Source organism: Oncorhynchus mykiss, chromosome 23, assembly GCF_057628025.1.
Source record: "Oncorhynchus mykiss isolate SJ-2025 chromosome 23, ASM5762802v1, whole genome shotgun sequence".
Lineage (NCBI taxonomy): Eukaryota > Metazoa > Chordata > Actinopteri > Salmoniformes > Salmonidae > Oncorhynchus > Oncorhynchus mykiss.
Window position 1 is genome coordinate 58,247,501 of NC_143044.1, and position 17,500 is coordinate 58,265,000.

Consider the following 17,500-nt stretch of genomic DNA (forward strand, 5'->3'; position numbering starts at 1 on the left):
TGAAGGTTAGGGTTAAGGTGAGGGTTAGGGTTAGGGTTAAGGTTAGGGTTAGGGTTAGAGTTAGGTATGAAGGTGAAGGTTAGGGTTAAGGTTAAGGTTAAGGTTAAGGTTAGGGTTAAGGTTAGGGTTAGGGTTAGGTGAGGGTGAGGGTGAGGGTGAGGGTTAGGGGGAGGGTTAGGGTGAGGGTGAAGGTGAGGGTTAAGGTTAGCGTTAGGGTTAGGAGTGAGGGTTAAGGTGAGGGTTAGGGCTAGGGTTAGGGTGAGGGTGGAAGGTGAGGGTTAAGGTTAGCGTTAGGGTTAGAGTGAGGGTTAAGGTGAGGGTGAGGGTTAGGGTGAAGGTGAGGGTTAGGGTGAGGGTTAGGGTGAGGGTTAAGGTGAGGGTTAGGGTGAGAGTTAAGGTGAGGGTTAAGGTGAGGGTTAGGCCTAGGGTTAGGGTGAGGGTTAGGGTGAGGGTTAAGGTGAGGGTTAGGGTGAAGGTGAGGGTTAAGGTGAGGGTTAGAGTGAGGGTTAGGTGAGGGTTAGGGTGAGGGTTAGGGTGAGGGGTTAAGGCTAGGGTTAGGGTGAGAGTTAAGGTGAGGGTTAAGGTGAGGGTTAGGGTGAAGGTGAAAGGTGAGGCTAAGGCTAAGGTTAGGGTTAAAGTTAGGGTTAGGGTTAGGGTTAAGGTTAGGGTTAGGGTTAGGGTTAGACTTAGGGGTTAGAGTTAGGGTTAAGAGGGGTGAAGGTTAGGGTTAAGGTTAAGGTTAAGGTTAGGGTTAAGGTTAGGGTTAAGGTTAGGGTTAGGGTTAAGGCTAGGGTTAGGGTGAGGGTGAAGGTGAGGGTTAAGGTTAGCGTTAGGGTTAGAGTGAGGGTTAAGGTGAGGGTTAGGGTGAGGGTTAGGGTGAAAGGGTGAAGGCTAGGGTTAAGGTTAGCGTTAGGGTTAGAGTTAGGCGAAGGTGAATGTTAAGGTGAGGGTTAGAGTGAGGGTTAAGGTGAGGGTTAGGGCTGTAGGGTTAGGGTAAGGGTTAAGGCTAGGGTTAGGGTGAGGGTTAAAGGTGAGGGTTAAGGTGAGGGTTAGGGTGAAGGTGAAGGCTAAGGTTAGAGTTAACAGGGTTAGGGTTAGGGTTAAGGTTAGGGTTAGGGTTAGGGTTAGGGTTAGAGTTAGGGTTAAGGCTAAGGTTAGGGTTAAGGTTAGGGTTAAGGTTAGGGTTAAGGTTAGTGTTAGGGTGAGGGTTAGGGTGAGGTTTAGGGTGAGGGTTAAGATTAGGGTAAGGTTAAGGTTTTGGTGAGGGTTAGGGTGGAGAGTTAGAATCTAAGGTTAAGATGAGGGTGAAGATTAAGGCTAGGGTTAGGGTGAAGGTTAAGATGAGGGTGGAGAGATTAAGGCTAGGGTTAGGGTGAAGGTTAAGATTAGGGTGGGGGTGAGGTGAGGGTGGGGGTGAGGGTTAGGGTGAGGGTGGGCATGAGGGTGAGGGTGAAGGCTAGGGTGAGGGTGAGGGTGGGGGTGAGGGTGAGGGTTAGGGTTAGGGTGAGAGTGGGCGTGAGGGGTGAGGGTGAGGTTGACGTTTAGGGCTAGAGTGGGCGTGAGGGTGAGGGTGAGGGTGGAAGGTTAGGGCTAGGTGAGGGTGAAGGTTAGGGTGAGGGCGAGGGTGAGGTTTAGGGTGAGAGTGGGCGTGAGGGTGAGGGTGAGGGTGAAGGTTAGGGTGAGGGTGAGAGTTAGGGTGAGGCGGGTAGAGTGGGCGTGAGGGTGAGGGTGAAGGTTAGGGTTACCACAAAAACTAGACAACAACGTTTGCTTGGTAAAAGGAAAATGTTTACATTTTGTTTTGAGTCACTTTGTAGAGCAACGAGCTGTAAGTACATCTAACAGAACCAGCAGGAGGTAGAAAGAAAATTATTTGCATAACTCCTCTTCGTGTTTCTTAGACATAAACAGTGTCTCCAGTGTAGACAGTGTGACATCTGACAAAGTTTTAAATTAGTTATTTGAATACAGAAAAAGGAAGAATACTGGTGACAGCTGATTTGATTGGAAACACCTGGTGAAGTGCCAATCAACTCAGCCCAGTACAGCCCTCAACCACACCGAGAGCAGCATGTCAGCATGTTACTGTACCATGTTGATATATACATGTACCACCATGTGTCTATATATAAGTATGACCATGTGTCATATATAAAGTTACCATGTGTTCTTTATATGTACATTATCATGTGTTCTATATACTACCATGTGTCTATGTATATATGATGATGGGTGTTGATACATATCACCATGGGTGTTCTATACATGTATATACTATACTATGTGCTTAATATACCACCATGTGTCTATATGTGTATACCATGATGGTGGTTTATAGAATATACCACCATGGTGTTAGATGACACTATGTATTTGAATTTAATTTAGGATCTGATGAAACATTATCAAACATTATGAAACAAACACCGTTGACTGGATTTCAGTCAAGAGTGCTTAAGCACTGGCTCTCTCTGTGTGTGTGTGTGTGTGTGTGTGAATTATTCATTCCACAGCAAGTTCAGTCCTTATAAATATATCACATGCTGGTTGGGGATACCCTGATTGCATCTCAACCCCAACAATCTAATACACAGCACAGACTGGACAAAAGCTTTGCCATACGGCCCCAATTAATCAGATACGAGCGAGACCTGCCAGTTGCATTATTGTTTTGAATATGTCTGTCATGGCATTTGACAGCACCACACGTTACACTGCCTCCATACTCCTACTGCCTCCTCATCTACATCCAGCTTCTCTTCATTTGTTATTGTTTCACTGTCTCTCTCTCTCTCTCTCTCACCCTCTCTCTCTCAACCCCACTCCTCAACCGTTGTCTTGTATTTTAGTCTCTTACTCTGCCCTCCAGACTGGTAGACAGTGACCTCTCTCTCATCCCCCTCTCTCTCCCTCCCTCTCCTCCTCTTCCTCCTCCTCCTCCTCCTCCTCCTCTTCTCTATGTGTGCTCTAGAGAACTAATGCTCTTCTTCACCCTGCTCTCTCATTCATTTAAGAGTATTTATTAAACATTAGAAATAAAACCATGCAGATAACCCAGAACACAACCCCATGCAAATAACCCAACACAGCCCCATGTACATAACCTGGATAACACTGCATGCAGATAACCAGAACACAACCCCATGCACATAATCCAGAACACAACCCCATGCAGATAACCCAGAACACAACCCCATGCAGATAACCCAGAGCACAACCCCCTATTTCAGTAGCATCTCTCCCTCTGTCTGTCTCTGTCTGTCATGCGTCTGTCTGTCTGTTGTTGTCTGTCTGTCTGTCTGTCTGTCTGTCTGTCTGTCTGTCTGTCTGTCTGTTTGGTCTGTCTGTCTGTCTCTCTCTCTCACTCCTCACTCTCTCTCTCTCTCTTTCTCTCTCTCTCTCTCTCTGTTTCTCTCTCTTTCTCCCATCCCTCTCTCCTCTGCTGTTTTGTTGACATGCAGTAAGGAAGGAATAATGACATTAAGTCTCAGCACATATGTGCCCTCCTCATTAGGCTGTATTACCTGCGTTGTTAAAACTAATAATTGCCAGTCGCAGCTGGCTCGCATGAATCATTTATCATGTTTTAATATGTTTTTTAAATCATGATCCCAAAGACAGATCAGAGAGGCCTGCTCGGGCACGGTTTTGGCATGACAAATGTGTTGTTTGGCTGATGGCAAGCTCCTGATTCTATCCCAAAGTGATGTAACCCCCCCCCCCCCCCCCTTCCCTTTCAACCCCCCCCCCCCCCCCTCCATTGTTCCTGTTTTTAATTAGTAGACTTGAAAATCTGGAAGATGACATTCTGAGTTAGGAGTCTTGAGAATCTGGTAACGAGTATGAACTGAAATGGAAAGGAGAAAATATTTATCCATCTGGTGTTTTAAAGAGAGTAGTACTATGTAAGTATTACTGCTTAGTATTTATCCATCTAGTGTATCTAAGACAGTAGTACTATGTAGATCACTGCTCTAGTATTTATCCATCTAGTGTATTAAATACAGTATATATTATTAGTACATCCTGGACCTAGTATTTATCCATCTAGTGTATTAAAGACAGTAGTACTATGTAGTATTACTGCTCTAGGTATTATTGATCTAGTGTATTAATACATATAATTATCAAGTATCCCTGACCTAGTATTTATCCATCTAGTGTATTAAGACAGTAGTACTATGTAGTATTACTGCTCTAGTATTTATCCATCTAGTGTATTAAAGACAGTAGTACTACGTAGTATTCCTAACCTAGTAGTTATCCATCTAGTGTATTTATTTAATTCTATTTCACCTTTATTTAACCAGGTAGGCCAGTTGAGAACACCTTTATTTAACCAGGTAGGCCAGTTGAGAACAAGTTCTTATTTACAACTGCGACCTGGCAGTAGTTCTAAGCAGTAGTCCTGACCTTGTATTTAGGGGGTGGTGGAGGGGGTAGTGGGGAGGGGGGAAGGGGTTAGTGAAGGGGGTGGTGGAGGGCGTAGTGGTGGGGGTAGTGGAGGGGGTGGCGGAGGGGGTGGTGGAGGACGTAGTGGGAGGGGGTAGTGGAGGGGGTGGTGGAGGGTGTAGTGGAGGGGGTAGTGGAGGGGGTGGTGGAGGGTGTAGTGGTGGGGAGTGGAGGGGGTGGCGGAGGGGGTGGTGGAGGGGGTAGTGGAGGGGGTGGTGGAGGGTGTAGTGGTGTGGGTAGTGGAGGGGGTAGTGGAGGGGAGAGTGGAGGGGGTAGTGGGGAGGGGTGGAAGGGGTTAGTGGAGGGGTGGTGGATGGTGTAGTGGTGGGGGTAGTGGAGGGGGTAGTGGAGGGGAGTGGGGAGGGGTGGAGGGGTTAGTGAAGGGGGTGGTGGAGGGCGTAGTGGTGGGGGTAGTGGAGGGTAGTGGAGAGGGGGTAGTGGGGAGGGGTGGAAAGGGTTAGTGAAGGGGGTGGTGGAGGGCGAGTGGTGGGGTAGGGAGGTGGTGGGATGGTGAAGGGGTGGGGGGAAGGGAGAAGGGAAGGGGAGGGGAAGGGGTTAGGTGGGAGAGGTGGGGGAGAGTGGTGGGGGTAGTGGAGGGGTGGCGGAGGGGGTGGTGGAGGGGGTGGTGGAAGGAGTTAGGGGAGTTGGTTAGTGGAGGGCGTAGTGGGGGGGGGTTAGTGGAGGGCATATGGGGGGGTGTTTCCTTAACCATGAAGCCCTAACCTTAAGGACTCCTTGGTGATGGAGGAGGTTGTTTTTTGTAGATCTGAAGCCACTGTAGATTATCAAGGGTTTATTTTTCAGAACCTAATAATGTTGACAGGGAGGTGTTTGTCAGGAGATAATGACTTGATAGGGTGTGGTGGTGGGGGGGGGGGGGGGGGGGGGGGGGGGAGGGTCCTCTGAGAGGAAGGGTCCCTACAAGGGTGCCTATAAGGGTCCCTACAGTGGAATACAGTGTGTAGGAGACAAGCAAACGGTGTCTGACGTGAGGGAACATCGACTGGATGGATGGAAAAAAAAGGTCACTGATTGCTGAACTCAAGAGTCTAAGAACTGAATTATTAGTAAAAAAAACAAAAAAAAGAAGCCGTGTAGTTTGTTCACACGTTCTCCCTGTTTGTGAGAGTCAGCCAGAACAGACCCTAAGCCAGAGGAGCAGAGAGAGGAGCGGTCGAGCATCGTAATGAACAGGACTACTGTCATCAGCAGTGGTCCAGGACTCTACCAATATGTGTGTTGTGTTGTGTGGAGAGGAAAAAAGAAAAAAAACGAAACGAGTGTGGCTGCTTTCAATGGGCCATCTGTTCCTGCTGTAAAATAGCAGTGGCCTCCACCCCCCCCACCCCCCTCCCCCCTCCCCCTCCATGATGTCATATGTCCATCTGAGGGATCTATAACATAAAAAAAAAAAACTACAAGAATTGAATAAGGGCCAGTGTTAAAGCCAATTGGTCAAGGCGTATTTGAAGTATAAATCAGCCTAATGGACGCCTGTCCCCCCCCCCCCCCCCCCTTGTGTTTTACACACTCCTTTACTGGTCCTTTAACGCCTCACAAATGGCACCCTATTCCCTTAATAGTGCACTACTTTAACCAGGACCCTATGGGACAATGCCATAGGTGCTCTGGTCTAAAGTAGTGCACCGTATAATAGGGATAGGGTGCCATTTGGGCCTCGAGGCCCTTAAGTGCGTTCAACCTGCGTCAAGCCGACCGGTGAGTCGGGAGGGAAAGGAAAAGGGAGAGAAGTTGACATAGGAAGGATAGGTAGGAGGGAGGGAGGGAGGGAGGGAGGGAGGGAGGGAGGGTAGGAGGGAGGGAGGGAGGGAGGGAGGGAGGGAGGGAGGGAGGGAGGAAGGAGAGGAAAGGGAGAGGGGTTGACATTAAGACCCCAGTATTTGTAAATCCAATATGTATTGACCTGTGTTCTATCTGTGTGTAGCACTCTGGTGTCAGCAGAACGGACTCTTGTATGGGAAGTCCTCATTACAGGCTTTCTGGAGGGAGGGCGGGCGGGAGGGTGGGTGGGGGGTGGGAGGGAGGGTGGGTGGGAGGGAGGGAGGGAGGGAGGGAGGTAGGGAGGGAAAGTGGGTGGGAGGATGGGAGGGTGGGAGAGCATTGTCTCACAAGCAGGGGTGGGGGGTGGGGGGGGTTGTGTACCGGCCCGATGGGCTAGAATGGCGGCAGCGTAATCAATACAGGGAGTGACTGATGACCTGCCTGGAAGGACCCACAGCTGCGACCACGACGTTCAGCGCCTCTCCACCAATTAGTACAGTCTGGTGTTCGGGGTCTAACACTGACTGACCGCGGACCAATCACAGCCCTGATTTATACGCTGTCCTGTTCCTCTTGTTTGGCCTCGGCGTGTCTGACGTCGAACCGTCTGCCCTTCTATGTCTTTACAATGTATCTCTCAGGATGAGGTCAAAATAAAGGGCCATGTTTACACTTATTTCCACAATGTGTTTTTATTTTGTTAATGGGTGATAGGCAGGCGGTCCGGTGAAGAGACCAGAATATTCTGTTAGACCTAAAAAAAACCGGCGAAGGCCCTACATTTACTCTACCGGTGTTGGTCAAACTGTCATCTTACCGTTCTCTCACAACAACAACAACAACAACAACAACAACAACAACAACAATAATCCTTGTATTCGACACCCACTCCAATCTAATGTAGATAACCTGCATGGGATGGGATGTGATCTAATGTAGATAACCTGCATGGGATGGGATGTGATCTAATGTAGATAACCTTCAAGGGATGGATGATCTAATGTAGATAACCTGCATCGGATGGTATGTGATCTAATGTAGATAACCTGCATCGGATGGTATGTGATCTAATGTAGATAACCTGCATGGGATGGTATGTATCTAATGTAGATAACCTGCATCGGATGGGATGTGATCTAATGTAGATAACCTGCATGGGATGGTATGTGATCTAATGTAGATAACCTGCATGGGATGGATGTGATCTAATGTGGCTGAAATGCATGGGATGGTATGTGATCTAATGTAGATAACCTGCAGGGGATGGTATGTGATCTAATGTAGATAACCTGCATGGGATGGGATGTGATCTTAATGTGGCTGAAATGCATGGCATGGTATGTGATCTAATGTGGCTGAAATGCATGGGACGGTATGTGAGCAGGGAAACATGATCTCTGGTTCACTTCCTTTGTCTCTTGCTCTCCTCTGTGCTCTCTGCTCTCCACACCATTAGTATAATAGAAACTGCTGGATCTATAGACCCGACACACTTAGTCTGGATAAAACAGGAGAGGAGGGAGGTTATGGGGACGGACTCTACTACCAATTATACCTCTTAACAGGAGGACTTCCTCTCTGACTCTACTACCAATTATACCTCTTAACAGGAGGACTTCCTCTCTGACCTCTACTACCAATTATACCTGAAAACAGGAGGACTTCCTCTCTGACTCTACTACCAATTATACCTGAAAACAGGAGGACTTCCTCTCTGACTCTACTACCAATTATACCTGAAAACAGGAGGACTCCCTTTGACTCTACTACCAATTATACCTGAAAACAGGAGGACTCCCTTTAACTCTACTACCAATTATACCTGAAAACAGGAGGACTTCCTCTTTGACTCTACTACCAATTATACCTGAAAATAGGAGGACTCCCTTTGACTCTACTACCAATTATACCTGAAAACAGGAGGACTCCTTTGACTCCACTACCAATTATACCTGAAAACAGGAGGACTCCCTTTAACTCTACTACCAATTATACCTGAAAACAGGAGGACTTCCTCTTTGACTCTACTACCAATTATACCTGAAAATAGGAGGACTCCCTTTGACTCTACTACCAATTATACCTGAAAACAGGAGGACTCCCTCTCTGACTCCACAACCAATTATACCTGAAAACAGGAGGACTCCCTTTAACTCTACTACCAATTATACCTGAAAACAGGAGGACTTCCTCTCTGACTCCACTACCAATTATACCTGAAAACAAGAGGACTTCCTCTCTGACTCTACTACCAATTATACCTGAAAACAGGAGGACTTCCTCTCTGACTCTACTACCAATTATACCTGAAAACAGCTAGCGATCCTGTGAGGGTATAGAAGGTATCTAGCGATCCTGTGAGGGTATAGAAGGTATCTAGCGATCCTGTGAGCGCGAGAAAGGTATCAGAGAAGAGGTATCTAGCAATCCTGTGAGCGTATAGAAGGTATCTAGCGATCCTGTGAGCGTATAGAAGGTATCTAGCGATCCTGTGAGCGTAGAGAAGGTATCTAGCGATCCTGTGAGCGTAGAGAAGGTATCTAGCGATCCTGTGAGCGTAGAGAAGGTATCTAGCGATCCTGAGGGTATAGAAGGTATCTATGCGATCCTGTGAGCGTAGAGAAGGTATCTAGCGATCCTGTGAGCGCAGAGAAGAAGAGAACAGAGCTGTTGTGACTCAAAGGTTTTCTCCTCAGTGACCGGGTTTGTGAAGCCGATACGGGGGCTGGTTTAAAACGTCAAGCCCTTCCATTTCTAAAGACATCATCTTACTTTTTTTCTTCTCTTTGACCAGAGGGGGAGAAATCATTATTATGTGATTAGTGACAGTGGTTAGGTGTAAAAGAGCACTGGCAAGCACAGAGCAAAGGACAAGTCCAATTAATTACCCAGCCCTGGTCGGGAGCTCGTTCGGGCAAAATCATTTTATCAGAGTTTTGTCGTGGGGAGGCGGGGGGGGGGGGTTGCTTGTCAGAGATGAAAGCTGTGTTAGCGCCTGCAGTACTCTACGGTCAGGGACACACACACACACACACACACACACACACACGGACACACACACACACTCACACACACACACACACACACACACACACACACACACACACGGACACACACACACACACACACACATGACACATAAAGCCGTGCTGAAGCCAAAATTAAACATGTCTGGTCAACTCCCCCCCCCCCCCCTGACAAACCAAATTAGCTTCAGGTGAAATTGATAACTGCCTCCCCGTCCAACTATTTTAGTCCATTAGAATACACAGAGGCCCTGTTTCCCTGTGTTCCACCATGCCTCTAATTAGCTATGCTAATATCCTCTTTATTGGCTCCTAATATTACCCCCCCCCCCCCCCCCCCCCTGTGCCGTACTGCCGGCCACCAGAGCCTGTGGTCTGTCACAACGGCTGATTCTTGAGAAGGACAAAGCTTCGATCAAACATAACAGCAGATATTTCTTTCTCCTCTCTGCTCGGCTGCAGCCAACATCACTGCTGCGGACTCCTCGATATGCTTTAAATGACCCTTTAAATGACCCCTGTTTGACCCTGTTTCTGATCACCTTCCACAACCACTACGAAGTTTAAAAAAAAAAGGTAAAACAATAAAAAGATAGAAACAGAGACAACTTGTTTGGTCGTAATGGCCTCCGTAGCTCACAGAAAAAAACAACTAAAAGTGACACAATATTCTGATGTAGAATTGAAAACTTCATGGATCCTAATGTTAATGATATTATATTGGAGTGAATGCAGATGGATCCTACTGTTAAGGATATTATATTGGAGTGAATGCAGATGGATCCTAATGTTAAGGATATTATATTGGAGTGAATGCAGATGGATCCTAATGTTAAGGATAGTACATTGGAGTGAATGCAGATGGATCCTACTGTTAAGGATATTATATTGGAGTGAATGCAGATGGATCCTACTGTTAAGGATATTATATTGGAGTGAATGCAGATGGATCCTAATGTTAAGGATATTATATTGGAGTGAATGCAGATGGATCCTAATGTTAAGGATATTATATTGGAGTGAATGCAGATGGATGCTACTGTTAAGGATATTACATTGGAGTGAATGCAGATGGATCCTACTGTTAAGGATATTATATTGAAGTGAATGCAGATGGATCCTAATGTTAAGGATATTATATTGGAGTGAATGCAGATGGATCCTAATGTTAAGTATATTGCATTGAAGTGAATGCAGATGGACACTAATGCTAAGGATATTACATTGGAGTGAATGCAGATGGATGCTAATGTTAAGGATATTACAATGAAGTGAATGCAGATGGATCCAAATTGTAAGGATATTACATTGGAGTGAATGCAGATGGATCCTACTGTTAAGGATATTACATTGGAGTGAATGCAGATGGATCCTACTGTTAAGGATATTACATTGGAGTGAATGCAGATGGATCCTAATGTTAAGGATATTACATTTGAGAGAATGCAGATGGATCCTAATGTTAAGGATATTACATTGGAGTGAATGCAGATGGATCCTAATTTTAAGGATATTACATTGGAGTGAATGCAGATGGATACAAGGATATTACATTGGAGTGAATGCAGATGGATCCTAATGTTAAGGATATTACATTGGAGTGAATGCAGATGTATCCTAATGTTAAGGATATTACATTGGAGTGAATGCAGATGGATCCTAACGTTAAGGATATTACATTGAAGTGAATGCAGATGGATCCTACTGTTAAGGATATTACATTGGAGTGAATGCAGATGGATCCTACTGTTAAGATATTACATTGGAGTGAATGCAGATGGATCCTAATGTTATGGATATTACATTGGAGTGAATGCAGATGGATCCTAATGCTAAGGATAGTACATTGGAGTGAATGCAGATGGATCCTAATGTTAAGGATAGTACATTGGCGTGAATGCAGATGGATCCTACTGTTAAGGATATTACATTGGAGTGAATGCAGATGGATCCTAACGTTAAGGATATTACATTGAAGTGAATGCAGATGGATCCTAACGTTAAGGATATTACATTGAAGTGAATGCAGATGGATCCTAACGTTAAGGATATTACATTGGAGTGAATGCAGATGGATCCTAATGTGAAGGATATTACATTGAAGTGAATGCAGATGGATCCTAATGTTATGGATATTACATTGGAGTGAATGCAGATGGATCCTAATGCTAAGGATAGTACATTGGAGTGAATGCAGATGGATCCTAATGTTAAGGATAGTACATGGAGTGAATGCAGGACTAACAATGGACATGATTTTGATCAGATAAGCGTTGTGTTGGTTAATGAACTTTATAACAGTAAATATAAATGAGGTAAATGTACATGCAGCGGCTGAGCTGACTTCTAATGAGAGGGTTTTCTCTCATTGTCTTGTTCTTTCTTTCTTTCTTTCTCCTCTCCCCCCCCCCCCCTCTCTCTCTCTCTTTATTCTTTCTCTCTCTCGCTCTGTCTCTCTCTCACTCACTCTCTGACTCCTCTCTCTCTCTCTGTCTCTCTCTGTCTCTCTTCCTCTCTCTTTTGCTCTCTCTCTTTCCCTCTCTCTCTCTCTCTCGCTCTGTCTCTCTCTCACTCACTCTCGGACTCCTCTCTCTCTCTCTGTCTCTCTCTGTCTCTCTTCCTCTCTCTTTTGCTCTCTCTTTTCCCTCTCTCTCTCTCTCTCGCTCTCGCTCTCCCTCTCTCTATTTCTCTCTCGATTTCTTTCTCTCACTCTGTTTCTCTCTCTCTATCTCTCTCTCTTGCTCTCTCTCGCTCTCTTTCTTTCTTTCCCTCTCTCTCTCTCTCTCTCTCTCTCCTTTTAGTGACTTTGAGTTGGTGTGGTACTTCAGGGCATTGTTAGCTAGTTCTCTTAACTCAAAAACAGTAGCCCTGACTACTCAGACGATGGCCACTATTTGACACTTGGAAAAAAACAAACAAACCGGCTGCAGAATCTTTCTCCTCTGTTTTCTGTCCTTGTGGTGTTTTAATACCAGTATATATATATCATATATCCATACTAATATACTCCATATCTCTGAGCCTGGAGATATTGCATTCAGCCTCTACACTACCCTAGCAGAGAAGTGTTACTGTACTAGGAAATCTGCCTCTGGACGGGTCTTAAATGGCACTCTATAGGACGCTATAGGTCAAAGGTAGTGCACTATAAAGGGAATAGGGTGCCATTTAAGACAAAACACAGTCTACCAGAGTGGAGTGGAGAGAGGAGAGGAAGAGAAAGAGAAGAGGAGAGGAGAGGAGAGGAGAGGAGAGGAGGATAGCATAAGAGAGGAGAGGAGAGAAGAGGAGAGGAGAGGAGAGGAGAGGAGAGGAGAGGAGAGGAGAGGAGGAGAGGAGAGGAGAGGAGAGGAGAGAGAAGAGGAAAGGAGAGGAGGTAAGGGAATAAAGGCCATATTTCCTCCTTGATTTCCTCTGATACCTACTGTGACAGGTTATGACTCTGTAGGGAAATAAAGAAGATGACCAGGGAATTAGAGTTCATCATGGTCCTTCTCTGTAATGGGTTGTCAGATTAAACAGCCCTGACGCCCTTAAAACATACTGGACACAATAAACCTAATGCTTTAACGACAGACAGACAGACAGCGCCGTGGTTAGCACTGATCTGATGACAGGACCATCTGCATCCCACACATGAACCATTAGAACAGGGAGGAGAGGATCTATGATGCTGGACCGAGACAAAAGATTTACTGGCATACAATGGAGACCTCTCTCCTCCATCTCCTCATCTCTCCTCCATCTCCTCATATTTAATATCTCCTCCATCTCCTCTCTCCTCCATCTCCTCTCTCCTCATCTCTCCTCCATCTTCTCTCTCCTCCTCTCTCCTCCATCTCCTCATCTCTCCTCCATCTCCTCATCTCTCCTCCATCTTCTCTCTCCTCCATCTCCTCTCTCCTCATCTCTCCTCCATCTCCCTCCATCTCCTCTCTCCCCCTCCTCTCTCATCCTATCTCCCACATCTCCTCTCTCCTCCATCTCCTCCTATCTCCTCCACTTTCCTCCTCCTCCCCCTCCTCTCTCCCCCACCTCATCTCACCTCTATTTCTCTCTCCATCTCCTCCTCCTCCTCCTCCTCCTCCTGCTCCCCCTCCTCCTCCTCCTCCTGAGTCTCCTGTTCATCCCCATCTCTCTCCTGAGTCAGTGGGGAGACTGGTGTCAGACAGGCTTGGAGAGAATGTGTATAAATGACCGTAGGAACAGTAGAGGTGCTCAGGGTTAGAGATGCCATTTCACATTGTGATTTATCCTTCTGGCCCAAATTCCCTTTGGAGACCTTAAAGTGGGCGGCTGGAGAAAAGAGAGAAAACGAGTGTTTCTTCGTGCATAGAGGCCTTCATATGCCTTCATATTTGCAGAGCGAAATACATTTGTTAACTCAACAAAAATACAATCAGCGATGCATGACACCAAAACGAGAAAAGAGAAATCGAACATTATGCGCCTAACCTTCTCTGGTATTGGGACGGCGGTGAATAAATATTCCTAAACACGATACATAGTAGTACAGCACTATACCCAGCCTGGGTATAGGATAGGACACATTTGGAACACGTATATCAGTAGTATATCATGTATATCAGGGCTGGGGTATGCTACTAACATCAGGGCTGGGGTATACTACTAACATCAGGGCTGGGGTATTCTACTAACATCAGGGCTGGGGTATACTACTAACATCAAGGCTGGGGTATATTACTAACATCAGGGCTGGGGTATTCTACTAACATCAGGGCTGGGGTATACTACTAACATCAGGGCTGGGGTATACTACTAACATCAGGAATGGGTATACTACTAACATCAGGGCTGGGGTATTCTACTAACATCAGGGCTGGGGTATACTACTAACATCAGGGCTGGGGTATACTACTAACATCAGGGCTGGGGTATACTCTAACATCAGGGCTGGGGTATACTACTAACATCAGGGCTGGGGTATATTACTAACATCGGGGCTGGGGTATTCTACTAACATCAGGGCTGGGGTATTCTACTAACATCAGGGCTGGGGTATACTACTAACATCAGGGCTGGGGTATACTACTAACATCAGGGCTGGGCTGGGGTATTCTACTAACATCAGGGCTGGGGTATATTACTAACATCAGGGCTGGGGTATACTACTAACATCAGGGCTGGGGTATATTACTACATCAGGGCTGGGGTATACTACTAACATCAGGGCTGGGCTGGGGTATTCTACTAACATCAGGGCTGGGGTATATTACTAACATCAGGGCTGGGATATTCTACTAACATCAGGGCTGGGGTATATTACTAACATCAGGGCTGGGGTATTCTACTAACATCAGGGCTGGGGTATATTACTAACATCAGGGCTGGGGTATATTACTAACATCAGCGCTGGGGTATATTACTAACATCAGGGCTGGGGTATACTACTAACATCAGGGCTAGGGTATTCTACTAACATCAGGGCTGGGGTATACTACTAACATCAGGGCTGGGGTATACTACTAACATCAGGGCTGGGGTATACTACTAACATCAGGGCTAGGGTATTCTACTAACATCAGGGCTGGGGTATACTACTAACATCAGGGCTAGGGTATTCTACTACATCAGGGCTGGGGTATACTACTAACATCAGGGCTGGGGTATTCTACTAACATCAGGGCTGGGGTATTCTACTACATCAGGGCTGGGGTATACTACTAACATCAGGGCTGGGGTATACTACTAACATCAGGGCTGGGTTATACTCCTAACATCAGGGCTGGGGTATTTTACTAACATCAGGGCTGGGGTATACTACTAACATCAGGGCTGGGGTATACTACTAACATCAGGGCTAGGGTATTCTACTAACATCAGGGCTGGGGTATACTACTAACATCAGGGCTGGGGTATACTACTAACATCAGGGCTAGGGTATTCTACTAACATCAGGGCTGGGGTATTCTACTAACATCAGGGCTGGGGTATACTACTAACATCAGGGCTGGGGTATTCTACTAACATCAGGGCTGGGGTATTCTACTAACATCAGGGCTGGGGTATACTACTAACATCAGGGCTGGGGTATTCTACTAACATCAGGGCTGGGGTATTCTACTAACATCAGGGCTGGGGTATATTACTAACATCAGGGCTGGGGTATACTACTAACATCAGGGCTGGGGTATACTACAACATCAGGGCTGGGGTATTCTACTAACATCAGGGCTGGGGGTATTCTACTAACATCAGGGCTGGGGTATACTACTAACATCAGGGTTGGGGTATTCTACTAACATCAGGGCTGGGGTATATTACTAACATCAGGGCTGGGGTATACTACTAACATCAGGGCTGGGGTATACTACTAACATCAGGGCTGGGGTATTCTACTAACATCAGGGCTGGGGTATACTATTAACATCAGGGCTGTGGTATATTACTAACATCAGGGCTGGGGTATACTACTAACATCAGGGCTGGGGTATATTACTAACATCAGGGTTGGGGTATACTACTAACATCAGGGCTGGGGTATATTACTAACATCAGGGCTGGGGTATACTATTAACATCAGGGCTGGGGTATACTACTAACATCAGGGCTGGGGTATACTACTAACATCAGGGCTATGGTATACTACTAACATCAGGGCTGGGTATACTACTAACATCAGGGCTGGGGTATATTACTAACATCAGGCCTGGGGTATACTACTAACATCAGGGTTGGGGTATACTACTAACATCAGGGCTGGGGTATTCTACTAACATCAGGCTGGGGTATACTACTAACATCAGGGCTGGGGTATACTACTAACATCAGGGCTGGGGTATACTACTAACATCAGGGCTGGGGTATTCTACTAACATCAGGGCTGGGTATTCTACTAACATCAGGGCTGGGGTATATTACTAACATCAGGGCTGGGGTATACTACTAACATCAGGGCTGGGGTATACTACAACATCAGGGCTGGGGTATTCTACTAACATCAGGGCTGGGGTATTCTACTAACATCAGGGCTGGGGTATACTACTAACATCAGGGCTGGGGTATTCTACTAACATCAGGGCTGGGGTATATTACTAACATCAGGGCTGGGGTATACTACTAACATCAGGGCTGGGGTATACTACTAACATCAGGGCTGGGGTATTCTACTAACATCAGGGCTGGGGTATACTATTAACATCAGGGCTGTGGTATATTACTAACATCAGGGCTGGGGTATACTACTAACATCAGGGCTGGGGTATATTACTAACATCAGGCTGGGGTATACTACTAACATCAGGGCTGGGGTATATTACTAACATCAGGGCTGGGGTATACTATTAACATCAGGGCTGGGGTATACTACTAACATCAGGGCTGGGGTATACTACTAACATCAGGGCTATGGTATACTACTAACATCAGGGCTGGGGTATACTACTAACATCAGGGCTGGGGTATATTACTAACATCAGGCCTGGGGTATACTACTAACATCAGGGTTGGGGTATACTACTAACATCAGGGCTGGGGTATACTACTAACATCAGGGCTGGGGTATACTACTAACATCAGGGCTGGGGGTATTCTACTAACATCAGGGCTGGGGTATTCTACCAGACTAGCGGTGTTAATTTTTGAACTTGGAAGACAGTAAAGCCTCTACCTTTCAACTGTGCCTCGGCGCTAAGCCCCCATATCACACTGCATCTCCCTGGAAATAGCTGGGGTCCATTTTAAACAGCGTCCCATAATGAGGCTTTACCAGAGAAGAAGAGAAAAGGAAGAGAGTAGAGAAAACAAGACAGGGAAGAGATATCTGTATGTCTGTGAGGGATCCTTACATGGGAAAGTTGTCAGCTCAAGAGCAATGGCTGTCAGCCAGGTGTCTCCTCCTCTCCTCTCCTCTCCTCTCCTCTCCTCTCCTCTCCTCTCCTCTCCTCTCCTCTCCTCTCCTCTCCTCTGCTCTCCTCTCCTCTCCTCTCCTCTCCTCTCCTCTCCTCTCCTCTCCTCTCCTCTCCTCTCCTCTCCTCTCCTCTGCTCTCCTCTCCTCTCCTCTCCTCTCCTCTCCTCTCCTCTCCTCTCCTCTCCTCTCCTCTCCTCTCCTCTCCTCCTCTGCTCTCCTCTCTCTCCTTTCCTCTCCTCTCACTCCTCTCCTCTCCTCTTCTCCTCCTCTCCTCTCTTTCTCGTGGTTCTCTCAGACATTATATTTGTTCAGAAGATTAGCCAGGTTGTCATTTGGTCCACCTTGTTAGATCCTTCTCCTGATGCCCCCC

The 17,500-nt window shown here is 46.5% G+C and overlaps 1 protein-coding gene across 18 annotated transcripts in view; it reads left to right on the top strand.

The window, feature by feature from the left end:
• LOC110531625 (transcription factor COE3) overlaps positions 1–17,500 on the top strand; it is a 222,514-nt gene that overhangs the window by 105,869 nt on the left and 99,145 nt on the right. The window lies entirely within an intron of this gene.